The sequence below is a fragment of the Enhydra lutris genome, unplaced genomic scaffold (assembly GCF_002288905.1).
Source record: "Enhydra lutris kenyoni isolate GAN:26980312 unplaced genomic scaffold, ASM228890v2 scaffoldscaffold9, whole genome shotgun sequence".
Classification (NCBI taxonomy): domain Eukaryota; kingdom Metazoa; phylum Chordata; class Mammalia; order Carnivora; family Mustelidae; genus Enhydra; species Enhydra lutris.
Window position 1 is genome coordinate 60,967,901 of NW_019154093.1, and position 27,813 is coordinate 60,995,713.

At 38.3% G+C, this 27,813-nt stretch overlaps 1 protein-coding gene across 1 annotated transcript in view; it reads right to left on the minus strand.

The window, feature by feature from the left end:
• LOC111143055 (ALG14, UDP-N-acetylglucosaminyltransferase subunit) overlaps positions 1 to 27,813 on the minus strand; it is an 89,769-nt gene that overhangs the window by 27,306 nt on the left and 34,650 nt on the right. The window lies entirely within an intron of this gene.

Consider the following 27,813-nt stretch of genomic DNA (forward strand, 5'->3'; position numbering starts at 1 on the left):
ATTATAAGTATTATACAATATTATATTATATTATTATATTATATTAACCAAAATATTATGCAATATTTTCCCTTTTTGTCTGGCTTATGCCATTTAATGTCTTCAAGGTTTATAGATATTATAGCATGTATTAGAATTTCATTCCCCTTTATGGCTGAATAATAGTCTATTACATGTATCCACCACATTTTGTTATCCATTTACTTGTTGACAGACACTTGGGTTGTTTTCACCTTTTGGCTACTGAGCTACGAACACTGGTGTACAAGTATCTGCTTGAGGCCCTGCTTTCAATTATTTTGGGTATACCTGGGAGTGAAATTGGGTAGATCATATAGTAATTCTATGTTTAACATTTTGAGGAACCGGTATAAGGCTTTCAAAATGACTTATAAAGTAAAAATGTATTAACTTAGGAACTATTATAGGCAGTAAGTTATTCCTCACCTGATCCTCCACATATCATTACTGGAGACAGAGAGACTGCTGTACTAACTAGGACAGACAATACATCATTTCCTTGTAGGAAAGGAGGAAACAGGAATTTCCAAATAACTACAGATCCCCAAGAAATAAGACATCACAATAATTGCAGCTGTACGTAAACATCAGGATCTTCACAAAGATGAAATAGTCTTTAGAAAACCTAAAACTTCCATTCCTAAATAGTGTAAGAATGAATCCCAGAATGTGATCATACAACTGCAGCCTCTTTTGTGTGCAAAATAATTGATCAGTATCTTTCTAAAGTGTAAAGGTTATGAAAGACAAGGAAAGACTGAAGAAATATCACAAAGTAGAGGACTAAGTAGCTCTGATAACTAACTGCAATGTAGTATCCTGGGTTGGATCTGGAACAGAAAAAGGACAATGGTGAAAAAAACTGGTAAGATCCAAATAAAGACTGTAACTTAGTTAATAGTACTGTAGCAGTGTTAATATCTTGGTTGTGATAACTGTACTATGATTATGTAAGGTGCTAACACTAGTTGAAGCTAGATGAATGATATATAGGAATTCTCTACTATTTTTGCAACTTTTATGTAATCTTTAAATGATTTCAAAATAAAAAGCTATAAATTATAGTCTCTGGACTTTAATGGGCATCTGAAAGTATTAAGCCAGATAATCAGAAATAGTAATAATAAACTTGCAGTTATAAGTCTTAACTTTGAATGACCTTCAATATTCACGAAGAGGAAAAAAAACAGTAATTTTGTAGTTAGTGCCTCTAATAAGCAATTTTCTCTTGCACCTTCACTGCCATTCTGGCCTTACATTTCTTCCTAGATCAATCCTCCCAATGCTTTTAACTCAATCTTCTGGAATGGACTTTACACAGGAAAACTTTCCCAACATTCATATCTTCTTAGATAACCATACCCTTCAACTGTTGCCAAATCAATGTTTTAACCCAGATTGTTCTTTGAGCTTTGACAGTACAGCCACTGGCTTGCTGGATATCCCCACTTCCAAAGGCAGCTGAAATTAAGCATGTATCTAAAGTGAAACCTTCATTCCACTCATTTACCAATATCAGACACACCGGACTCAGTCTAGACTTGCGCTCAACCATCCCCATTCCTGCTCCTAAGGAGTATCTTGGTCTATACTGTAGTATATATCTTTAATCCGCTAAAGTATAAAGTTGAAATCCAGCCATCTTTATCATTGATACATAGTGAAATTGTACCCAAAAAAGCCAAAAGAGATTGTGGAAAGTAATGCTGGGAAATTCAGAGCATTTTCAATGTTGAAAATGCATTTTTGGGGCGCTTGGGTGGCTCAGTGGGTTAAAGCCTCTGCCTTCGGCTCAGGTTATGATCTCAGGGTCCTGGGATGGAGCCTGGCATCGGGCTCTCTGCTCAGCAGGGAGCCTGCTTCCTCCTCTCTCTCTGCCTGCCTCTCTGCCTACTTGTGGTCTCTGTCTGTCAAATAAATAAATAAAATCTTAAAAAAAAAAAAAAAGAAAAAGAAAATACATTTTTTCCCCCTTAAATTCTCACTTTGACAGCACATACACCAGAACTGCAATAATACAGAGATGATTAGTATGGCCCCTGTGCCAGGATGACATGGAAATTCATGAAGTATACCATTATTTTTAAGAAATTATACCAATTTTCTGCAATCTCTTTTAGAGGACAGAAGTAGAAGGAATTCTTCCTAACTCATTCTATGATACCAGAATTACCCTAATACTAAAACCAAACACATTACAAGAAAAGAAAACTACAGACCACTATCTCTCATGAAGATAGATGCAAAAGTCCTCAATAAAATATTAGTAAATCAAGTCTAACAGTGTTCAAAAATGGTAATACACCGTAATCAAGTGGGATTTATCCCATGCATGCAAGGCTGTCTAACATTCGACAACCAAATGATATAATGTATCATATTAACAGGCTAAAGAAGAAATATCACATGATCATATTGATGGAGAAAAAGCATTTGACAAAATCCAAACCCATTCATGATAAAAGCACTTAGTAAAGAAGGGATAAGAACTTCCTCAATGTGATAAAAAATATCTACAGAGGGCTCCTGAGTGGCTCAATCAGTTAAGCGTCTACCTTCGGCTCAGGTCATGATCCTGGGGTCCTGGGATCGAGCCCCACATCGGTCTCCGTGCTCAGTGGGAAGTCTGCTTCCCCCTCTCCCTCTGCTCCACTCCCCAACCCCAACCACCTGCATGTACTCCCTCTTATTCTCTCTCTGTAAAATAAATAAATAAAATCTTAAAAAATATATATCTACAGGAAACCTGCAGCTAGCAGGTTCCTAAAATCAGGAACAAAGCAGGGATGCCCCCTTTCATTGCTCTATTTCAATACTGTCATAGAAGTCTGAACCAATGTAATAAAATAAGGAAATAAAAGGTGTATGGATTAAGAGGGAAGAAATAAAAAAACTATCTTTGCAGATGGCATGATGATCTATGTAAATATCTGAAAGAACCGAACAAAAAATTCCTAGAGTAAGTGATCATAGCAAGGTTACAAAATACAAGGTTAATATACAAACGTCATTCATTTTCCTATTGAACAAATGACATTTGAAATTAAAAACACACTATCATTTATATCAGTGCCCTAAACAATGAAATACTTAGGTGCAAATCTAACAAAACATGTACACACCTGTCTATATGAAGAAAATTACAAAACTCTGATGAACAAAGTCAAAGGAGAATAAATAAATGGAGAAATAGTCCATGTTCATGGAGAAGACAATTTGATATTGTCAAGAGGTCTGTTCTTCCCAATTTGATCTATAGATTCAAAGCATCCCAGCCAAAATCCCAGAAAATTATTTTATGGATATCAACAAATCAATTTTAAAGTTTAAATAGGCAAAAGATAGAGAAGAGCCATCACAATCTTGAAGAAGAACAAAATTGGAGGACTAACACTACCCATCTCCAAGAGTTACTATAAAACTACAGTAATCGAGACAGTGTGGTACTGGTGAAAGAACAGATACACAGATTAAAAGAATAGAACAGAGAGCCAGAAATATTGCCACATAAATAGGGTCAATTGGTATCTGACAAAGAGGAAAGGCAACACAATGGAGCAAAACTAGTCTTTTCAACAACTGGATATCCACATGTAAAAAAAATGAATCTTGATACAGATCTTACCCCTTTATAAAAACTAACTCAAAACGTATTATAGACCTAAATGTAAAATGCAAAACTATGAAATTCCTAGAAGATAACACAGGAGAAAATCTATGTGACCTTGGGTTTGTTGGTGACTTTTTAGAGAGAACAACAAAGGTATGATCCATGAAAGAATTAACTGATAAGATGGACTTCAATAAAATAAAAAAATTCTGTTCCTCAAAAGACATTGTCAAGAGAATGAAAAGCGAAGCCAGAAACTGGGAAAAATAGTTACAAAAAATGTATCTGGTAAAGGACTGGTAGCCAAAATATACAGAAAACTTCTAAAACTCATCAATAAGAAAACAAACAAACCAATTAAGAAATGGGCCAGGGGTGCCTGGGCGGTGTAGTTGATTAAGCATCCAACTCTTGGTTTCAGCTCAGGTCATGATCTCAGGGTCCTGGGATCAAGCCCTGCACCAGGTTCCATACTCAGTGGAGTCTGCTTGAGATTCTCTCTCCCTCTGCCTCTGCCCCACCTGCTAGTGCTGTCCCCCGCCATCTCACCCAAATAAATAAATAAATTTTTTTTTTAAAAGAAGAAATGGACCAAAGATCTTAACTGACACTTCATCAAAGAATACAGATAGATGGCAAGTAAGCATATGAAAAGACGTTCCACATCCTATGTCAGTAGGGAAATGCAAATAAAACAACCTATAAGAATGGGTACATACTGATTAAGTACAAATAAGCAGAGCACAGAAGATGTTTAAGGCAGTGAAGCTATCCTGTATAACATTAAAATGCTGGACACATGTCATTATACATTTGTCAAAACCCTCAGAATGTACAACACCAACAGTGAAAGATAATATAAACTATGGACTGTGGGTGATAATGTTTATCACTGTAGGTCCACCAGTTGTAACAAATGTACCATTCTGGTGGGGGACACTGATAATGAGAGAGGCTATGCCTGTGTGGGGGTAAGGGGGAAATGGGAAATTTCTGTGCCTCCTGCTGAATTTTGCTAAACCTAAAACTGCTCTAAAAAAATGAAATCTATTTAAAAAAAAACGTGAGAGAAAGAAACACAAGCTAGTATACTGGTATTTCTATTAGCTACCTATTAGCTAAGATAGCCATTAGCCACTCATTTGTATATTATGGATTTAGAAAATACCACAAGGATGAGTTAATTCTTTTTGTTATTCTAAGTTCTACAAAGAAAAGGAAGTTCTTGCTTACTGGAAGGGGGGAAAAATATCAGAATGTCATTCCATATTTAGTGAAAAGTTGTACAAATTTGGAAGATAGAATTCAAATTCCAAAAGGGCCTAGCAGAAATAAAAACAAGCAAAGTTCTTCATTATATAAACAAAGAAAGTGAATAAAGTTAGAGGAATTGTTTTGACCATATATTTAGATTACTGTGTGCTGCTTTGGCCGCACTATGATCAGAAAACCAATTCAGAAAAGAATGAGGGTTGGTGCGGGCATCTAAAACTTACAGATCCCAATTACTTCCATATGAAACAGGATTAAGATTCTCTATCATTCCTTATCATTGAAATTCAAAAACTAAATTTGACTACTATTTCAGTCTTCACTTTTAATGAATCAAAGTGATATAAGGTAAAAATAATGAAAAGATTTAACCCAACGTAATTTAATTACTGTTTATCATATGAACTTTCATGTAAACATGATTTGGATCTTTTGGTGAATGTCATGGTAACCCCAAATCTCTAGTTTAGGGAAATAAAACCATCAAACTCAATCAGAAGTGGAGTTGGAACTAAACTTTAATGAACTATTTTATAATCATTTTCTCTTATTAGAGTAAGCTACCATGTTACTGTAAGAGAGCTTGGTAAGATTTTGCTGCTCATTAAATAATTAGTTTTCTATATTTGTTACTAAGACATACAAATGCCAGATTTGGTGGTCCCCAAGGGTGTGTTAGCAAACTTAGGGAAAGTTCTAAGGGACCTCTATTCAGGCAATATTCTGAAGTTAGTTACATACTCTATCATCATACACTGGGTTCCCTTCTTGAGAACCTCTATGCTCTAGGGCCAAGTGGGCCTCTTTCAAGCAGCCCTATATTGGTGGAATTTCCTAGTACACTACTTCAGAATCAAAATCAAAGACTCTTGGGGCACGTGGGTGGCTCAGTCAGTTAAGCATCTGTCTCCCGCACAGGTTACAATCACAGGCTCCTGGGACTGAGCCTTGCATCTGGCTCCCTGCTCAGTGGGAAGCCTGCTTCCCTCTCTCCCGCTCCCCCTGCTTGTGCTTGCTCACTTTCCCTCTCTCCATCAAATAAATAAATAAAATCCAAAAAAAAAAAAAAAAAAAAAAAAAGGATCAAAGACTCTTAAAGCTGGAAAGAAACTTAAAGATCAAAAATGGTATCACAGGGAAAAGTATGATCTGGTAAGATACTGTTCAACCCCTTCTTGTGTCTGCACTGTTGATTATACAACAAAACAAAATTAAGCAAACCACCCTGAAGAATCTTTCCCTTTCACTGTAAGTATTAGGGTTGCTATATGTATAAATATAGAGTTGTCTCATTTTTCCAGTATAAGATAAATAGCAGGCCATATTTGAACTTAACCCAAACTCTTATTTACTCACAATTTATCCTAACCCTTCATTTCTTCTGATGAAAGTAATTTTCCTGTGCTTTATAATAAAAACACAGCAACCAGAATCTGAATGTTTACAGTGTTTTGCCAACAAATAAGGCAAACAGTCCCCCAAATCTGAACTGGCTATGCAGACAAAAGAAATCAAATAATGACTTCAGAGTTCCAAAACCAATTTATTGCTCTAATGAGGGCTAGACTCCAACTTGGATATTTAACTTTTTTCAGGTCCCTAGTGAGATAAATGTTTTACCATATATTTTTAGCCTGGAGCTATTTTTATTTTAATAACATTGCTTTTAAATAGCTTTTCCTTAAAGAAAAAAAAAAACCCAAAACAAAACAAAAAAGAAAACAAAACAAAAATACCCTCCAGCCCTTCTAACTTTATGATTCTCTAACTGAATTATGTGATTTGATTATGAAGCAATGGTTCATTTACTTTACCCAACTTTTATTATTTTGTGTTTAGAATCATTCTCAGAAATCCAAATTAGCTGATTATTGAATAAGTTCTAATTACTCCCCAGAGACTGTGGGAGCCTGGACTTTCTGGATTGTTCACTGTTGGCTGGGAAACAGGCTTCCTCTTGTAGTGCCCGATCTGCTATTGATTTAAAAACTGACCTAAAGGGCTATTTGTTCTGGGTTCTTTGAAGTACATTCGCTGCTCCTGCCTTCTGGAATCATTCTGACCGACATCCTGAACCTCATGCCATATTCTTTACTATGTAGTCTGTGTGGCTGAGAATGATGGGATAATGGCTCATTAACCTGCTCTCACCTCCAAAAAGAGGGCCTGGGATTTAAAACACCTCCAAATAATCACTTTGGTGTTTCTGGCTTGAACCTTGAGGCAAGTCAGCTCAGTTCCCAGTCCACATGATCCCTCCCTCCTAGCCTTGGACTTGGGGCCATGCCTGTCTCCTAGATTCTTTTTTTTTTTTTTTTTAAGATTTTTATTTATTTGACAGAGAGAGCGAGAGAGAGAGCGATCGGGGGTGGGACAAAGAGAGAGGGAGAAGTGGGAAGCAGACTTCCCACCGAGTACAGAGCCCAAAGTGGGGCTCAATCCCACAACCGATGAGATCATGACCTGAGCCGAATCCAAGAGTTGGACGCTTAACCAATTTAGCCACCCAGTCACCCCCTGTCTTTTAGATTCTATACTCCTCTGAACATAAATGCCATCCATGTTTCATAGTCATCTCCACCATCCACAGTGCCCAGCTCATAGCAGTTATCCAATGAAACATAGTAACAAATTTGTGAATAATTTGTTTACAAATAATTATAACCATTTGTAAATAAGAACAACTTTATAAAATAGTAACAAATTCAGAAATAAAAAACTTCAAAGGATAGTCATTCAGATTATAATCAGGAAAACCCTGCTCTGATATCTAGGTCTTGTGATTTACGGAAATGGTAACAGAAAGCAATTTGACATTGATGGTTGCAGATCCTCTTAAAAAATTAAAAAAAAAAATGATTCAATGAATAACATTTTCCTTAAGAATCATGTGGGCATTTTGGCAGAATGGCAGTGAAGGAAGACCTGAATTCCTAAGGGTTGGTTATGTTTCCTCCTAATCCTTTTCAATCTGAAGGGAGCTGAGCACAGTTTTAAACTTGCCGTGGGACTCTTAGAGGAGGGGAGATCCAAGTTCCAGTGCTCTCTGATAAGTAAGAGAACATGGCACACCTGACTAGTAGGGAGGGAGTCCCAGTAATAAAGATGAGCCAGGAAGCAGTTCAAGGGGCCCCTGAATTCCACTCACCTTCAGTGGGATCAAGAGGGACAAGAGGGTGGTAGTTAAGGAGGAGATATTTAGCTGACCAAAGAGGAAGACAGCACAGTGTTCCGGTGGAAGCTGGGATCAGGAGCTGCTACTTCTGTCCTGGCGTGTTCCTGTTCCCTACAAGTTAGTTATTAATCAAAGACCTCACTAAGCACCTGACATATTTCTAAGCTCCGTAGTAGATCATGATAAAGCCAGAAGACTTAGTTTTTAGACCTTAAAGTGCTCACAATATAATCTGGGAAGGAGAAAAATAATGGAGCAAAGATGACTAGAGAACAATTAAATGCTAACTTAGAAGTTGAAGAGGAGTTCAGAGAAGTGAAAGATCTGGATGGAGTGACGGAGCAAAACAAAGCTCAGAAGAAGCTTCTAGAAAATGAGGAAATGAGTTATGTAACTGAGAATCGGGCCCATGCCGACGAGCTCCTCCTTGAAAGGGGCAGATTCAGAAGGATGCCCTTAAACAGTGGCCCCGCAGGAGAAAGCGGAGATTCACTGGTAAATCCTGACAGACTGCTCTTGGAAGGGCTGAAGACTGTGATGAAAATACAAGAGAGCCAAAAAAGAAAGAACAGAGAAGCAAATAATCCTTGGTTGTTTTCATGCCTGAAGGGGCTCACTGTGGCATGAAAATCAACATGAAAACGGTTAGGCATACCACATCATCCAAGCTGGGCACTGTGCAGACATTCCTTGGCTTAAATTTAAAAATATTAACTCTTTGTTAGCCTCTCAATTTTTGGAAAAGAACATTTAACCTAGTGACAAAGGTGGTGGTGGGAGACCTAGGAACCTACCACAGAGGCTCCTTCTGCACATCCTAGTTTTGTTCACATAGACCATGAAGTAGGCATTATGGTCCCTGTTCTACAGATGAAGAAAACAAGTTTATGGAGATTAAACAGCTCACTTAAGCTTGCCCAAATATCAGAATGGCAGACCTAGATTTTGAACCCTAGTATGTTTGTTGCACAAGCCCATTTCCTCTGTTCCCTGTAAAGAGTATAAACTTGGATATCTTTAGAGGGGAGAGAAACCTGTTTCATTTGTAGTATGGCCTAGAGCTGAGCCTGATGTTGGGAGTGAAAACTGGTTTTTCTTGTTCATGCTTTGCTATTAATCTTAAGACTCTGGACAAGGCAGTCTCCCTCTTGACTCTATTATCTAAGCTTTAAAAAGAGAGTGTGTTGGGGGGAGGTAGGGGGTGCCTGTGTGGCTCAGTAGGTTGAGCGCCCAACTCTTGATTTTGGCTCAGGTCATGATCTCGGGTTCAGGGGATCAAGCCCCACATTGGGTTCTGTGCTGGGTGTGGAGCCTGCCTAGAGGTCTCTTTCTCCCTCTTCTTCTGCTCCACCCCCTTGCCCACATTCTCTCTCTAAAAACTTTAAAAATTAAAAATAAATAAGTAAAGCATGTGGGATTAAATTGTTGCTAAGGTAATAATATCTGCATATGTTTATGGTTCAAAGTGTACAAGTGGATTCCCCACTAGGGGATGATTTACTGTGATTGAGGAAGGGGAATATGAAGATCCACGTTGATCTACATATTTAGAGATCCACAAAGATAATAAGTAATCTAGTAAATATTAACTATTCTGCCTTAGCAGCAATGGTGGCTCCAAGACTTTAAATAGGAGAGGGCTCAGGGATAGCAGGTTTGCCCTGCTGCTGTGCACAGTAAGCCCACTGTCTTCACTTACATGGCCTGCATCTAGTTCCCCATGATGTGTATGAGACCGCCAAGTCACCCCTTCCCACTGCAACCACCCACTAAGGTCCTCAGGAAAAAGTATGAAGGCTGGACACAAACATGGTCCACTCAAGGAACCCACCTAAGTGAATCGGATGTAAGAGACTAGAGAGAGTACATATCCTGGATGGGGAAGTCACTACTCAGCTCTGGCTAATATCCTCTCCACCAATATTTCAAAAAGAGCCAGACTATGGGTTTTTGTGTAATCTGGAACACACTGATCAACTACATGGTCCAAATACTGACCAACTAACTATATGAATAGGACAAAACATGTTTGAATCCACATGTGGCCCAAGGAACATCAGTCTGCTTTGGAATTAGCTGATAAAAAAGAAAAGTCAGGAGGCCTGAAGAGTGCTTGTCTTAGGAATAAAAAAAGGGCTCACTGAAGTAGACAAAGAAAAGGCACTCATAAAGACCAATTCATATTTGAATGAAGTTCATCAGTAATCCATAAGCTCTTACTTATCTAACTCTCATAATTCTTATAATTAAAAAAAAAAATTTTTTTTAAAGTAACCTACACATCCAACGTGGGCCTTGAACTCACAACCCTGAGACTGGAGTCACATGCTCTACTCCCTGAGCCAGCCAGGCACCCCCCCATAATGCTTATATTTTTTGTCAACAACTATCTGCTTCCTATAGCCAACAGCAAGAAAGCCCTTACAACAAAGGTGAGTGTGCCAGGTTCAGGACAGAAAAAAATGGAGAGAACTGTCAAAAATTAAAACTGGGTTCTATTTCTCAATAGACCTGAGAGAAAAGAATAGTTTCTGCAAGAGAAGCTGTTCAAGGTAGCTGCCCAAGAGTGGGGGTTAAGAGGCCAAACCCCAGGATCTTCATAAAGAAAGCAAGGCGGAAGAGGATGTCAAGAGGAAGATGATCCCAATGGGAGGTTGGAGGTGTGAATGAGGGAGAGGAAGAAAGAAAGAATGGTCAAAGTATGAAGAGAGACAGAAGAGAGATGGCTATTGGGTAGGGTAGGATGGGAGGTGTGAACCGAGCTTTTGGTTGCATGGATGTGAGAGGTAAGTGTTCCTTAAATAAACCATGAGGAACCCCAGACAGACTCTAAGAGCTAAGTCACCATCTTAATTTTAAGAACATGTTTTGGGCTTCCACTCTATCTCTGACCCTATGAGGTCGGGAGGTGCAAGGAGCGTTAAGTCATCCCGGCAGGAGGGGAGCAGGATCTGTGGTTCTAAATGTTAGGGAAATCACCTTCCTCATGGAGAGAGTGGCCTGTTCAAAAGCAAGTAGACCTGCCTGCGGTGCTCCTTCTACTGTTCCTCTTCCTTTTCTTCTTTTTTTCTACTGTTCTTCTTATCATTCCCATCTGATAGGGAGGAGAAGCTAAGCTCAGAGAGGCTAACTGATTAGCTTCAAGTCACATACCTAATTACTGACAAAGCTGAGAGGAAAACCCAAAACTTCTGATTGCCAGGATGACTTTTTTTTTCTCCCACACCACAACTAAAGTATGACAAACAGATGCAGACCAGAGAAAACAATAATATTTAAGACAAAAAGTAAAACAAATAGGGGGACTTCTTTATGAAACCTATAAAAAACAAATGGGGCACTCTTCTTAACCCACTGAGCCATCCAGGTGCCCCAATGGGGCACTCTTCTTGTGTGACCTCAAGATTGGCCGTTGGCCACACAGAGGCCCCACCCAGTTCCCATAGAGAGGAGGGAACTCCACACCTCCACCAACTCCCAGTGCCCACCCCACTCCAATTCTGTCTTCTTTTGGGAACTGTGAGGAATTTTTTCTTCCCATGAGACTTCACAGAGGTGAATCATGGCTCCTTGAAAAGCTAAAACAGGGCAGTTGGCTTGGGAATAATAAAACAGCACCAGATCAAGTCCCCTGAGCTCTGGGTGCTGCCTCCACTAACAAGACTTATCTACAAAATCCTGCATTGTGTAAGCAAATCTTTTGAAAAACAGCATCTGGAGTTTGAAGATGTGGACACAACTGATCTGAGCATGTGACACCTGTCTTTACAGAAAAGCAATTATTTGGCCCATAAGAGCAAACCTGTTTTCACCCACTGTCAGCTGTAAACATTTTTTTTTTTAAATTGCTTTGTCAAAGATTTGTATAAATGGCTTAAATGTGAAATCAGGAAGACCAAGAATGCAAAACGGTATTCTGCTAACAAATGGAATTTGCTGCCCTTTGCAATTCTACAGCTGATCCCACCACAGATTTCATTCTTTATGACAGAATACGGAAATCCTGACATCATAAACATATGAAACTTATAAATCTGGTATTCACATTTCTTAAAAGGAATATGATCAGTCACAACGTGTTCTTTCTGTAATTCAAAGGTCTCATCAGCAGAGAACTTCTTGTTATTTTTAAGAGCGTGCAGTATCAGTGCAAGCTCTCTAACCTGTTTGGAATCCAATCCTTTCCACTCCCCTAAACAATAATGCTGAAATACCTTTTTCTGTAAGCCACAACAATGTTTGAAATTTGTAAGGTGTTTACTCATTCCCCTCAGTAAGCCTAGGATAATCAGTTTCCTCCACCCTGACTGGAAGGTCCTTTTGAAGAATAATTTTATAATTATTTGCCACCATGCCTGAGAGAAAATCAGTTTGTTCTTTTGACCCTGTGAGAAAGGCTCCATGGAAGGCGAGAAGCATGCGGCTTACATCTCCTATAAAATGCTGTCCTGGTGGAAGTAGGATCTCAAATCTCATGCTCCACGTAGAGAAGTAGTAAGTTTTCTACAGCTGATTTAACTTAATACATGTCTAACACTAGAAAAAGAAATCCAGGGGCTCCAGGGTGGCTCAGTTGGTTAGATATCTGACTCTTGATTTTGGCCCCGGTCATGATCTCAGGATCATGCGATGGAGCCCAGAGTCAGGCTCCGCACTGAGCAGGCAGTCTGCTTGAGATGATCTCTCTCCCTCACCCTCTCCCTCTGCCCCTCCCCGTCTGCCCCCACACCCATGCTCTCTCTCTCTCTCAAATAAATAAATCTGTTAAAAAAAAAGAAGAAAAAGAAATCCATGACCAGTTGGTTTCACTGTATTCATGCCATAAAAAATAAGGCCACAAGAAAAAGAAATCACTAAAAAGCAACTGCCAAAGAAGAAATGCTAGCCTAAAAAGGTACAGTTTTACCCACTGACTTGTGGGGAGAGAAACAAGAAATCCAAACAAAGACTATGAAGAAGATGGCATTTAGTTTGCAGAGGCTGTTACAAAACAACTGAGGGTTCTGGAGTCGGGGGGGGGGGTGAGCCTGGTGGTGGGTATTATGGAGGGCACTACTGCATGGAGCACTGCGTGTGGTGCATAAACAGTGAATTCTGGAACAATGAAAAAAAATTAAATTAAATTAAAAAAATATTTAAAACAAAACAAAACACTGACTAGGTATGTATACATGTATGTGTGTGTGTGTGTGTGTGTCTCTCTCTCTCTCTCTTGTTTTCTTTCTTATAAAGAAAAAAGCCCTAAGTGGTTCCAAGACACATGGGCATTAAAGAAATGTTCATGAAAATGTTTGGAACCGAATGTAGGTGGTGGTTGTACAACACTGTGAATGTACTCAACGCCGCTGACTTGTATACTTTAAAATGGTTAATTTTATGTGGTGTGAATTTCATCTCAATAAAAAAAAATAAAGTAAAGCAACAATATTCTGCTTAAGATGAATGAGAAAGCTGCCATTTCCTTTTACTTTCTTTGACAAAGGCAATATTTAGCACTTCAGAAATGCACTATCAAAAAATCCTTAGATGAATTCCAGGGACTAATTCAGTGGGTGCAAAAGTTAACCAAGGAGCAACTCGCCAATGCTCATTTTTTTCTTTTTTCCATTTTATTTTTCCCACCCCACCTAAGTAAGCTCTAAGCAGTCATCACTAAGCTTTGATAGTTTCTCTGGCTCTTTCCTTCCTATATCCCTTCTCCCCAGCTTCTCTTTACTAGGTGCTGGGATTGCCAAGATGAGTAACACACCTTACCTCTCCTCAAGGAGTTCACGGTCTGCATTCATTTCCAAAACCTCTCCAAGCTGCTTCCATACCAGCTCTGGTTCTAGCCATCTGCAAGTCTGCAATGAGTGCACTGGACTTGACTTGCCACAGCTTTCCTAACTAAGCATTCCCATCCCATACTCAATTATTTGTGTTCTCTGTGTTCCCTTCTTTTCCTTCTTCCCTCAGACCAAAGGGAGATTTTTAAAATGCTAACTGAAAACGGCACTTTATTGATTTTCAGATGCTATAAAAATAGAGCTATCTGGATTCATTTGAAACTTTAAAGTAGGCCCTTGAGAGCCTCTGAAACTGGGACTGGCTCTAGGAATCATCTATTTAATTGAAGATCATTTCAAAGATTTCCTTTCTCTTTATCTCACCCCTCTATTCTCACTGAGCCACAAGGGCCTCCCACTGCCCTTTCCGACAAGGCCAGGGCTCTCCAAGTTCACTGCCTCTGACCACACAGGAGTCCCTCCTTTGGAAACAGCTTTGTTTTCATCGCGCTTCCCTTTCTCATCCGCTCACAACTGAATTCCTTTTCCTTCAACCTTCATTTTTGTTTTCACTATAGTCACATTGTTATCCTTAGGAAGACATGCTAGCCTTCACCCTGAGAAGAGGAGGCCCCACCAGGCCTGGAGCTCCCATGTGCCTGAGATGGACTGGAGCACTGACAACTCAGACAGTGACGCAGGCAAAGTGAAACAAGAGAAAAGACTAGTAGGCGAAGCCACGCTGGCTTCTGCATAGAGGAAAAACGTAATGTTTGCCAGGTGGAAAAAGGAGCTATTTAGAAAGGAAAGAAAAATCATTTGCAAGCTTTGGAGAGTCCCCCAAAGGGAAGAAAAATAAAAACAACTCAAAACAATCTCTGATTATATACAGCCTAACTCTGCCCCAGATTTTGTTCTGAGGTCACTCAAAATGTGAAACAGAAGTCATAACGTTTAAATTAAATACCGCATTTGTGGATGGAAGCAGCTACGGGTTGTCACCCGGCCAATGTGACAGTGGCACAGCTGGTAATTTCACCATGCAGCTGGGAAAGGCAGCCTGTCAGTCATAAGAAACCAGATACATGGGAGGATTTTCACATGGAATCACTTCTTACAGTGGACTCTGGCCATCATCAGACTTGCTAAATGCACGTACGATATACAGTTGGTTCTTCTCTTTCTTTAGGAATGTTGCTAAGTTTATAATGCTTGCATCAAGGAGAAGAAATACAAGCTGGGTAAAAGGAACACTGGCATTATTTTAATGTGTTACAGGGGACTGGTTAACAGAGGCACAGGAACTGGACAAATTTAAACAAATGTCTCCCAAGTATGATTTCCTTAATCCTGGAAAACATGAAGCAGTAGACAATTGTGGTCTAATCATTTCTTATTTGACTTGGCTGGAAAAATCTTATTCTCACTTAACTCCATTTATAGATAGGCATCTTGGGTTAGCTGACTTTTTCTTTGTCCAGCTAGGTTTCCTTTGAACATTTATAAAGGTTTTTGATCACCAAAAAATGTAATACCAGATGAAGGTCATTATACAAAGAGAATCCAACTAACAGCAACTCAGGGGAAAAAGAAAGTTCCTGTAAGAATTCTGGCATATCAACGAAAAAGTTAATTGACTCTTCTTAATGTTTCACATACATGTCAATCAATTGGCCAATAAAAATTTTACATACTATGCAAACAGTGGTAATCCCAGTGCCACCCAGTTTGTGGCTCACCACAGAAAATATCTAATGAAAAAAAATCACAGTATCCCATACGGACAATAACCCACTCTCTAGGTCATCAATTTGCTACTGAACTTAGACATTCACAGCTCAAACTGGGTATGGAACATGGGAAAAAATGACTAAGTAAAATAATGGCCTTCTTTCATACAGAGCATGAGTGTACATGTAATAAATACATCTAAATTTGTCATGGTGAATTAAACCAGCATCAGGCAAAGAGGCAGAGTTTTAGGCTGAAATGGTCCATTTCTTTCCAATGTGTTATACATGTAGAATCTGAAATTTATTTTTTACTTGATTAAAAATTAAATTAGGTTTCATTTTTGTATGCAGAGCTCTTATCCTTGAGTATTTCATTTAACAACAGCCAGGTTGGCAAGAAGCCAGTAATCAAACACTGCGGAGTCGGGAAACCCTTCTGGTTTTGCAGACTCTCCATAAAGCCTGAGAAGAGTACCAGTTTAGGGAGTGGGCGTCTTTGTTTTTGTGATGACTCACATCATCCAGTATTCATTCATTTATTTTTAAGTCATTCCACAAATATGTGGAAGGCACTTTCCTAGGAAGGGACCATGGGAAACACAAAAATACACAGCCTTGCCCTCGAGAACTGTGCAGATCTTTCCCCCCAACAGAAGCAGTCCTCTTACTGCAGTGAAATGATTAGCAATCTCTCAAATTCAACTTTCTCTTTTCCTTGAAACAAACTAACTTCCCCTCAGGAGTATATTTTCAAGAGAGCATGAAATCAGTCCACTCACTCAAAGACTGATTCAAAGACTCCTCCCCCTAGGAGAAACTGAAGACGATGCAACAGTGAAGAAATCTTTGGGTTTCAAGATGCAAATAGTGAGCTACAAGGAGCTCATATTACTGAGAAATCAACATGTCCATTACACTGGGGGAAAAAGGACATAATACAGATCATGAAGGGCCAGTATCAATGGGACTATTTAGCCATGGTTTTAGAAGGGCCAACAAAGTCTTCCATGTCTCCCATGGCTATCAGTAGTTGTATTAAATAAAAAGTCAGCAAAGATACGGACGAACTCAATCACTTCGTCCACCAACAGCATGCAACAGACAATTCCAGAACACTCCACACAACAACAGCAGAATACACATTCTTTTCAAGTCCCATGGAACGCTCACCAAGATAGATTGTATTCTGGATCATAAAACAAACCTCAACATATTTCTTAACCACAATGGGATCAAATTAGAAATCAGTAACACAAGGAAAATAGGAAAAAAGATCTCCAAATACTTAGAAATTAAGCAAAGGACTCTAAATCCATGGGTCAAAGAAGTCTTAAAGGACATAAAAAAAATACTTGGAACAAAATAAAACGAAAATGCAACATATCCACATTTGTATGATGACACTAAAACAGTGCTGAAAGAGAAATTAATAGCAGTATATGTTTATATTAGAAAAGAGGAAAGGTCTTTAATCAATAATTGGAGACCCTACCTTAAGAAACCAAAAGAAGAACAAAATGAACCCAAAGCAATCAGAGGAAAGTAAATAATAAAGAGCAGAGAAAATAAACGAAACAAAGAGTTTATTCTTTATTTTTTTTTAAAGATTTTATTTATTTGAGAGAGATGAGAGAGCACGAACAGGCAGACGGAGAAGGTAAGGGAGAAGCAGGTTCCCCACTGAGCAGGAAACCAGATGCAGGGCTTGATCCCAGGACTCTGGGATCATGACCTGAGCCAAAGGCAGATGCTTAACCAACTGAGCCACCCAAGCACCCCAGAGCTGATTCTTTAAAAAGATCAACAAAATTCATAAATCTTTAGCAAGACTGACAAATGTAAAAAGAGAAACAGAGAAGACAGACTTTGCCAATATAAGAAAGAAACAGAGGATGTAACTATAGATCCTAAAGCTGTTAAAAAAAATAAAGGGACAATAACGGAAGACAATACGGGAATACCACAAACAACTCTTTACATAATAATTTAGATGAAATGGAACAACTCCTTGAAAATCACAAACTATCAAAATTCACCTAATATGAGACAGATAATCTGAAAACTCTATTAAAGAAATGTAATCCACAACTAAAAAGCTTCGAAAAAGAAATCTTCAGGGCCAGGTGGCTTAACTGGGGAATTTTACCAAACATTTAAATGAAAATTACCATCAATTCTAAACAGTCTTCCAGAAAACAAAGGGGGTGAAACACTTCTCCATCATTTGATAAGGCTAATATTATCTCAAGCCCAAAATGGGACAGAGTCACAAACAGAAAGCTAAAGACCAATACCACTCATGACTATCATTATAAAAACTCTCAACAAATTACTGGCAAGTCAAATCCAGGTATATATAAAAAGAATTAGACATCATGATCAGATGAGATGTATTTCAGGAATACAAGTGTATTTCAATATTTGAAATTCAATGTAATGCACAATATTAACAGGCTAAAGAAAATCACATGATACATGTTAATCAATGCAAAAAAAAACTGATAAAATTCATTCTGTCATTAATGACATTATTTTTTCATTTAAGGCAAATCAGGAACAGAGGCTGTGATGGTTAATACTACATGTCAACTTGACTGGGCAACAGGGAGCCCAGACATTTGGTCAAACACCATTCTGGCTATGTCAGTGAGGGTATTTTGGGGTGAAATTAATATTTGAAAGAGCAGACTGAGTAAAGAAGATTGCTCTCCCTACTAATGTGGATGGTCCTCACCCAACCAATTGAAGACCTGACTAGAACCAAACAGGCTGAATAAAATCCTATACCATTGGTTCTGGTTCAATTTTTCTGGAGAACCCTGACTAATACAGAAGGGAAGCTTTCTCAACTTGACAAAGAACATCTATAAAAAACCCATAGCCGACATCATCTTTAGTGGTAAAAGAGTGAACGCATTTCTCTTAAAACCTGGAACAAGACAAAGGTGCCTGTCTCATCACTCTTATTCAATATAATACTAGAAATCCTAGCCAGTACAATAAGGCAAGAAAAGGAAAAAAATGATATACTGGTTGGAAGGGAAAAATTTTCCCTATTTGAAAAATACGTGATTGTCTAGAAAGTCCCAGGAAATCTGTTTTTAAAAAATTCTTAGGGGGCACCTGGATGGCTCAGTGGGTTAAGCCTCTGCCTTCGGCTCAGGTCATGAACTCAGGGTCCTGGGATCGAGCCCCGCATCGGGCTCTCTGCTCAGCAGTAAGCCTGCTTCCTCCTCTCTCTGCCTGCCTCTCTACCTACTTGTGATCTCTCTCTCTCTCTCTCTCTCTCTGTCAAATAAATAAATAAAATTAAAAAAAAAAATTCTTAGGATTAAATAAATGAGTTCAGCAGATCACAGGATATGAGATAAAAAACAAAGATCAATTGTATTTCTGTATGTTAGCAACAAACATGTAGAAACCAAAATTAAAAACCTTATACCATTTATAATTTATAATCATTTCAAAAAAGTGAAATACCAAGATATTAATTTAAAAAATATGTATGTGGTCTATATACTGAAATATACACAGTGATGATGAAAGATATAAAAGAAGACCTAAATTAAATGGAGAGACATACCCTGGCTATGGAGTGGAAGACTCAACATAGTAGAGATGTCAATTTCCTCAAAACTAATTTATACATATAATGTAATTCTGTCAAAATCCCAGAAAAATTTTGTTGTACATATAGACAAGCTCATTCCAAGATTTATACAGAAAGGCAAAGGAACTAGAATAGCTAAAACAATTTTAAAAAAGAAGAATAGGGGTGCCTGGGTGGCTCAGTCAGTTAAGCGTCTGCCTTCAGCTTAAGTCATGATCCCAGGGTCCTGGGATCAAGCCACACATTAGTCAGGCTCCCTGCTCAGCTGGGAGCCTGCTTCTCCCTCTCCCTCTGCTTGCCACTCACCCTGCTTGTGTTCTCTCTCTCCCTTTCTGTCAAATAAATAAACAAAAAAATCTTACAAAAAAAAAAGAAAGAATAAAATGGGAGAACTCATTTGACTTGAAGTTAAGACTTACTACATATAGCTATATCATTCTTAACTGTGGTATTGGCAGAGGGACAGACACAGAGATCAATGAAACAGAGATTCCAGGACCAGATAAACATAAATATACCAAGCTGATTTTTAAAAAAAAAATTCCCAACTGATTTTTTTTTTTTTAAGATTTTATTTATTTGGGGCGCCTGGATGGCTCAGTGGGTTAAATCCTCTGCCTTCGGCTCAGGTCATGATCTCAGGGTCCTGGGATCGAGCCCCACATCGGGCTCTCTGCTCATCGGGGAGCCTGCTTCCCCCTCTCTCCCTCTGCCTGCCTCTCTGCCTACTTGTGATCCCTCTCTCTCTGTCAAGTAAATAAATAAAATCTTAAAAAAAAAAGATTTTATTTATTTATTTGAGACAGAGATCTGTCAAAAATCACCCCAACTGATTTTTGAAAAAGAAGCAAAAATAATCCCATGGAGGAAGGAAATTTTTTTTTTTTTTTAAAACAGATCATGCTGGACATGTATTGGAAAATGAGCCTTCATCTAAAGCTTATATTTTATACAAAAATTGATTCAAAATGATCTATGGATTCAAAAGTAAAATATAAAACTGTAAAACTTTTGGAAAAAAACATGAGGAAATCCTTGGAATCTAGGGCTAGGTGGAATCTAGAACTTTTCACCCAAGTTCTTAGATGTGACAACCAAAATAAAAAACTGATAAATGAGACTTCATCAAAATAAAAACTTCTGCTCTGTGAAAGTCCCTGTTAGGAAGATGGAAAGAGAAGCTATGCCCTGGAAGAAAATATCTGTAAACCACAATATTGCACAAAAGCCTTATATCTAGAATATAGACAAGAACTTTCAAAACTCAAAAGTAAAAGAAACAATTCAGTTAGAAAATGGGTAGAAAGACATGAACAAACCTCTCAGTGAAGAAGGAATATTAATGACAAGCACATGAACAGATATTCAAGATCATTAGCAACTAGGAAAATACAAATTAAAACCATAATGGCATATCACTTATGAAATAGTGAGAATATCAAAATCTAGAAAGAATTCAGAGAAACTAGATCTCTCATACACTGCTAGTAAGATGTTAAGTGGTAATACCTACTATGGAAAGCAGTCTTGCAGTTTCTTACAAAATTTAACTTGAACCTTCAATCAGACCCAGCAATCTCATTTGTGGACATTTGCCTACAGAAATGAAAACTTAATACCTATATAAAAACCTGTACATAAATGTTCATAGGAGCTTTATTTATAACAGCAGAAAACTGAAACAATTCAAATGTCTTTCAATGCATGAATGGCTAAGCAAACTGTGGTACATCTGTACAATGGAATTCTATTTAGCAATAAAAAGGAATTACTGATAAATGCAAAAAAATGAATAAATCTCAAGACCGTTATGCTTAGTGAAAAAGGTCAATCTCAAAAGGTTTCACACTGAGTCTATTCATAGAACATTACTGGGGCTCCTGAGTCCTGGGATCAAGGCCTGCATTGGGCTCCCTGCTCAGTGGGAACCCTGCTTCTCCTTCTCCCACTCCCCATGTGTGTATTCCCTCCCTCGCTGTCTCTGTCAAATAAATAAATAACATCTTTAAAAAAAGATAGAACATTATTGATATGATAAACTATAGATGGGAAACAGATCAGTGGTTGCCAGGAGACAGGGATGGAGGAAGCGCAGGGGAGTTCTTTTGCAGAGACAGAACAGTTTTGAATCTTGATTTTGGTGGTGATTACACAAGTAAGTACATGAATAAAGTAGCAGAGAACTCTACACACACATACACACAACCATACATGGATGTATATAAAAAAGCAGTGAAAAGTGAGTAAGGTCTATCGTCCGGTTAACAGTATCACACGAATATACATTTTCTGGCTTTGACACTGTACTACAGTTATACATGATGTCACCATTAGGGGAAGCAGGGTGAAGAGTACATGAACCTCTACGTTATGCAACTTCTTGGGATCTGTAATTATTCCAAAATGTTAAAAAAAAATCTAAAAAAAAAAAAAAAAACGGTTCCAAATTTTTTTTAAAAAATATCTCGAGGGGCACCTGGGTGGCTCAGTGGGTTAAGCTGCTGCCTTCGGCTCAGGTCATGATCTCAGAGTCCTGGGATCGAGCCCCGCATCGGGCTCTCTGCTCTCTAGGGGAGCCTGCTTCCTCCTCTCTCTCTGCCTGCTAAAAAAAAAAAAAAAAAAAAAATATCTCGAGGGGCGCCTGGGTGGCTCAGAGGGTTAAAGCCTCTGCCTTCGGCTCAGGTCATGATCCCAAGGTCCTGGGATCGAGCCCTGCATCGGGCTCTCTCCTTGGTGGGGAGCCTGCTTCCTCCTCTCTCTCTCTGCCTGCCTCTCTGCCTACTTGTGATCTCTCTCTGTCGAATAAATAAATAAAATCTTAAAAAAAAAATATCTTGAGTAGCAGAATAAGCTTGTAGCTGCAGAGACGGAAGAACAATTTCTGATCTAAATCGTTTTTTTCCAGGAGAATTACTCTCCATTTCATGTCTACCTGTTGTTTATTTTTCTTGAAGCTAACTAAATAAAAAGCTTCTCAAGGCCATAGGTCATATTGCATTAATCCCCTCAGTGCCTACTGCAATACAGACGTTAAAAAAAAAAGACTAGTTAAGTTCTGAGTTGAGCAAGTTAGCTAATTTTGGCAGATACCGACACACTTCTAAAGAGAACCAGAGTTAACTGCACTGACTAGCTCAGTGACCTTGGTTACTTAGACCTCTCTGGACGTTGGGCTTCTCATCTCTTGGATGAATATAAAGAGTACTATGTTAGAAAACTGTTAGGAAAATTAAATGAGTTAATGTATGTAAAGTATTTAGGAGAGTGCCAGGCATACTGGAGTAGCTCAATAATTTTTTTTTCATTGTAGGGCTTGAACTCACAATCCTGAGATCAAGACCTGAGCTGAGATCAAGAGCCAGACGCTTAACTAACTGAGCCACCCAGGCGCCCCCCAATCAAAGTTATTTTTCTAAAAGATTTTAAAAATATGACTTTTAGGTGCATCCATTCTCATGAATCAATGTTATAATCAATAGAATGGTTAAGTAGTTATTTCCTTTAACTATTGGGATTTCAATGAGAAAAGTCTGTTTGTGGGGATTCTAAAGAAAAAAGCCCAATATGTCATCTTAACAGTACCTATGATATTTAGCTTTGTAAAAATGACTACTGATTACTTGTACTAAGTTCTTAAGTTCCAGGTACTAATTTGTAGTAACAATAAAATATTAGATGTAAAATGCCAATTACTAAAGGTATAAGTCTAAAGATTTCAACTTTATGTACATTATGTGATTCTCTGACTCAGCTGACTTGTTAATCTTTCACTCTTCTTAAAATGACCTTTTTCTGTTCTCTAACTTTTGTCCACCATTGCTTAAATGCCATCTCTATTCTGAAACCTTACTCCACTCCCCAGAGAAGATTAATCACACTATCACAATCCAGCTATAGGCAAGACTGCTGTCTACTGTGCTTACTTTTATACGCCTCACACACAGTATAAATCCTGGCAGAGTATATCCTCAACAAATATTTGGGAATGAACGAACCACTGACATCCTCTTCTGATACTTTTATGGCAATTTTCCCTTGCTATCATTAAGGAACTTGGCATATTGAATTACAATTACTTTCCCATTTGTCGCCTCCACTAGAGTGTAAGCTGAGGGCAAGGCCCACGTCTCACTGATGTTTGCGCCCTGAGTAACTAGCACAGTGACTGGAACAGGAGATGTGCTGAGAGGCTACCATGGCCCAGGCACTGTTTCCTAACAGTGAACAAGACAGGCACACTTCCTTATGGAATGACAACAAATACAAAAAAAAGAGAACTTTGATTGGGATTAGTACTACAAAGAAAATAAAGCAGGATGATGTGATCGAGGGATGCGGATGTTAGCTGGAGAAGTGCTAGGAGTCAAGCCTTTGTAAGGAGGTAATATTTGAGCTCAAATCTGGTTATGTTTATATCAGGAGTAAAGAGTCCCAAACACAGAACAGCAAGTACAAGGGCTCTGAGATATGAATCAGCTGGGTTTTTTGTTTTGTTTTTTTAAAAGGCAGCAGCAGGTGTGGCTGGCATAGAGTCAACGAAGGGAAGAGAGGAGAAGAGGTCAAAGAAGCAGGTCAGGGCCGGAGCACGCAGGCTACACTAAGTTTGGACTCTATTCTAACAGCATAGAAAGCCACTGGAGGATTTTAAGTGTGAAGTAACAGAATCTAAATTACATTAAAAAATTTACATTGATTGTTAAGAGGTAAAGAAATTGCAGGTGGTCACGAACTTCCTTCCACACGCAGACAGGTCAAGAGATCATACAATGGGGGTGCTGGACGGCACGGTGGCAGTGAAGATGGACAGAAATAAACACAGGTGATAGATTGCAAAGACATGGCTGGCAGGATGTGCTATTGAACATAGGAAGTAGGGTATGGGAAAGAGGAATCAAAGACGTCTTCCAGGGATTTCACTAGAGCAAATTTGGGGAAATATCTACTATTTTGGACAAGAAAGTTTCAGATGCCTGTTAGATATCCAAGTGGAGAAATAGCACACAGCAGGCACTTGCTGTATCCTTTTAAAAACTACCACTTTGAGGACGGACTTGTCTATAAATCAAACATAATACAGGATTCCAAATTTGACTAACTCTATTTGCTGATTCCAAGGTAACAGAAAAAAACAGACAATAATAAGTGAATAATAAGTGATTGAATGACCAGAGGTCTCAGCTCCTTTGATGAAATGTCATTTTTGCTACTACTCATGCTCCTGGACCCATATTTTTTATACAAAGGTGCTGCATTTTATGTCTGAAATTTTAGACAAATGTTGTCAACTCAGGTATTTGCTCCACTTCTCTAGGCCTTATAAACACTGGGGTGATTAGTATCAAGAGCAGTAAGCAATGCCTTTCAGTAAAAGATCACAGAGATCGTGAAATGCCACATTTAAGACTACTGGAAGCCAAAGGTGCTGCTTTTGGCGACGATACATATTTTAATCCATTTCATCTTTTTTAAAATTAAAATTTATTGAAATATGATTTTCATACAGTAAAAGTTATCCTTCTTAGTGTACAGTTCTGAGTTTTGACAAACACATACAATCAACTAACCACCATCACTATAATCAAGATATAGGACAGTTTTTCACCCCCCAAAAGCTCCTTCACGTCCTTTTGTAGTCAGTCCCTCTGCCATCCCCAGATGCTGGCAACTACTGATCTGTTTTTGGTTCCATTTTTTTTTCAAACTCAACAATAGTCTTATGAACTTATGACGTCTATTCACAAATGGCTGACAAAACCCTGTTTCTTACAAAATATGATGTGTGAAGTATCAGAACCACCTAAAAAGTATTTGATGATGTTGTAAAAGAAGAAACCATCCTTTCCAATTTACTGATAGAGATTTGACTGAGGTCTCCAAAACAGAGTTTATAAATTTTTCTCTAAGATGAGCTTTTCATTTAATAGTTGGCTTGAATGAAACAAGCATGAATTTTAATATACACTCAACAAACGGACTCGTACACTTCTTCCTTAAAATGACCTAAGGTTTTGGATTACTATTCTCATCCAAAAAGTCAGTTAAGACACGAAACAGTCCATATCCTCACAATGGTTTTATCTATACATATTTCTGTAACAGGAAACTGGTAAATATAAACTTCTTTTTATTTTCCAAGTCAATCTCATTTGTAGAATTCTGTAATTATACTTCCTATAACAGTATTATTCCCCCTATTTTTATTATCCATTTTGTTTTAAAAATATTGTGACAAATACACATGACATTTAATTTTGAAATATATGCTGTTATCACTCAATTACATCAGTGTTAAATCTGCTATGAAAGCAGGTACTTGAGTTGTTGGCATTTATTTTCATTTTATACTACTATTTAGGGGGAGTGATAGTTCATGTAATTTATTTTAAAACGTAATGTATCAACTGATTCTTAATTGGAATGAATGAACACAGCATCCACAGTGTGAGCCAGAAATGGTGGCATACAGTTCAGTGGTTAACGCCTTGGGCTTTGCAATCAGTAAGGCCTGGCTTCTAGTCCTAGCTCTGTTATTTTTTTGGTTGTGTGAACTCTGAGCAAGTAACCACCTGCCTCAGCGCCTCAGTTTCCTCATTCACTAAATGGGAACAATAGCAGTACCTACCTCAGGTGGCAGGGATGTGAGCACTCAGCACCACATCTGGCACGTGTGCGTGCTCAATAAATAGTACCTATTATATACCAGATGGGGTTTTCATTTGAAAAACATTAGAATGTTCCATTCTTCAGCACTCATTCTGGAACAATAAAGAAAGTGCCTGTGTTTATATTTTATAGTGGCACAGTGAGGGACAGAGACAGCTGAGTGGTACAGGTGACACAGGTGTGCGCCCACTTTACAGCAGAGCAGAAAGACACCTCGCTGTTAAGATAACTCTACTGATTTAAGGTAGGATGCTGCCATCCCTTTCAAGAGTGGGTTTTTCTTTCACTTTTTTTTTTTTTTAAACAAGTAAAGAAGAAATAGAGCTTTGTGACAGAAGTCATAAGAAATCCAAGGATGACCACAGGAGAGATCTACATGTTGTAGTAAAAAAGGCCTCTTAACAATTACCTTTTCTCTGTAAAGCAAAGGGGATTTCATTAAGTGCAAATTAATTTTGTGAGGCCAACTGTGTCAGAACAGCTGACTGGATAATGCTCAGGTTTGAAACAGTTTTTTTTTAACTTACTCAGTTCAAAATTTCACACCCCCCGCCCCTTTCACTCTTATTCCTTTAGAAACATAATAGTTTTTTTTCCTTCCACTTTTTACGAGCAAATTTATAGCACTCATAAAATTTTAGACTAAGGAAACTGAGAGGATATCTAGTACAATCCTTTCGTTTTAAGGTAAAGAATAAGGCCCAGAAGGAAACTGGCGAAAATGATATAAAAGCCAAAGTGGGTCTGGGACCAAGTGTCCTAATGTCCCACCAGTTACTCTTTCCGCTACAAGGGTATCAAATATTTCGCCTAGGTAGTCAGCGGAGCTCCTCTGTCCCACGGCAGACATCATCCACCAGTCACTACTTCCTTCTGAGCCTTAACCCTTTAGAGTCCTAAACCACACTCCAGCTAGCTGTTGCCAGTGATGGTGGCCATGCCTCTAGTGATGTAGTAAATATAAATCCAAATTTCCTGCTGAAAATGTCAAGACATTTTTCCTGATTTCTGTTCTGTCTTTTGAATTTTAGAAATAAATAAAATTTTCTGGGCAATACTGATCTTTTAGGGAAATATCTAAATTCTACATACTAAAAATGTGGTGGGAGATTATGAAATAAATTCACTTTGTCAAATTTTTAAAGATAAATATAAGCAAAATTAATCTACAGTGACAGAAATCAGAAAGTGGCTGCTCAGGACCAGAAGTTGAGTGAGAAGAAGCAGGAGAAAACCTTCTGGGGTGACAGAACTGTTGTGTATCTTGATAGGGATACAGTCAAACTATACACTTAAGATCTGCTCATCTCTTGGGGCACCTGGCTGGCTCAGGTGGGAAAGCATGTGACTCTTGATCTCAGGGCCATGGGTTCCAGCCCCATGTTGGGTATAGAGATTACTTAAATAAAATTTAGGAAAAAAAGAGCTGCGTATCTCACTGTTTGTAAATTAAATCATTTAAAAACAATCTAACCTACTCACGCAGTATCATTCGAATACTACATTCAGTTAAATTCTCATCCAAAGAAGAGACTTGAACTGTAAATCCAGCTTATGAAGGGCAATGCCCAAACTCATAGAGATCTTTCAAAATCAAGCTAAATACACTTCTGTTCAGCTACTTTGAGAACATCCACTGTGCCAGAACTCGTGTATGTGGAGAACAAATAAAGAGTTTCCTTCTAGGCTATGCAAATTAATGGATACTGCCTTAAAATAGGAATGAAAGTAGTATTTAAGAACTGTGTACACTACCATGATAACATATCTATTGCCCTCCATTGTCTACTAAATTGCACTTGGAATTTAATAACAGAACTTCATCCTAAAGACCACAGAAAATGTAGATAAGGAAAGTAAGGTTGAATACAGCATAGTCATTAAGTTTTTATATTTCTATTTCCTGTATTATTTTCCTATAAAAATTTGGGTGTGTAAAACATTCATCCCACTACATACCATAT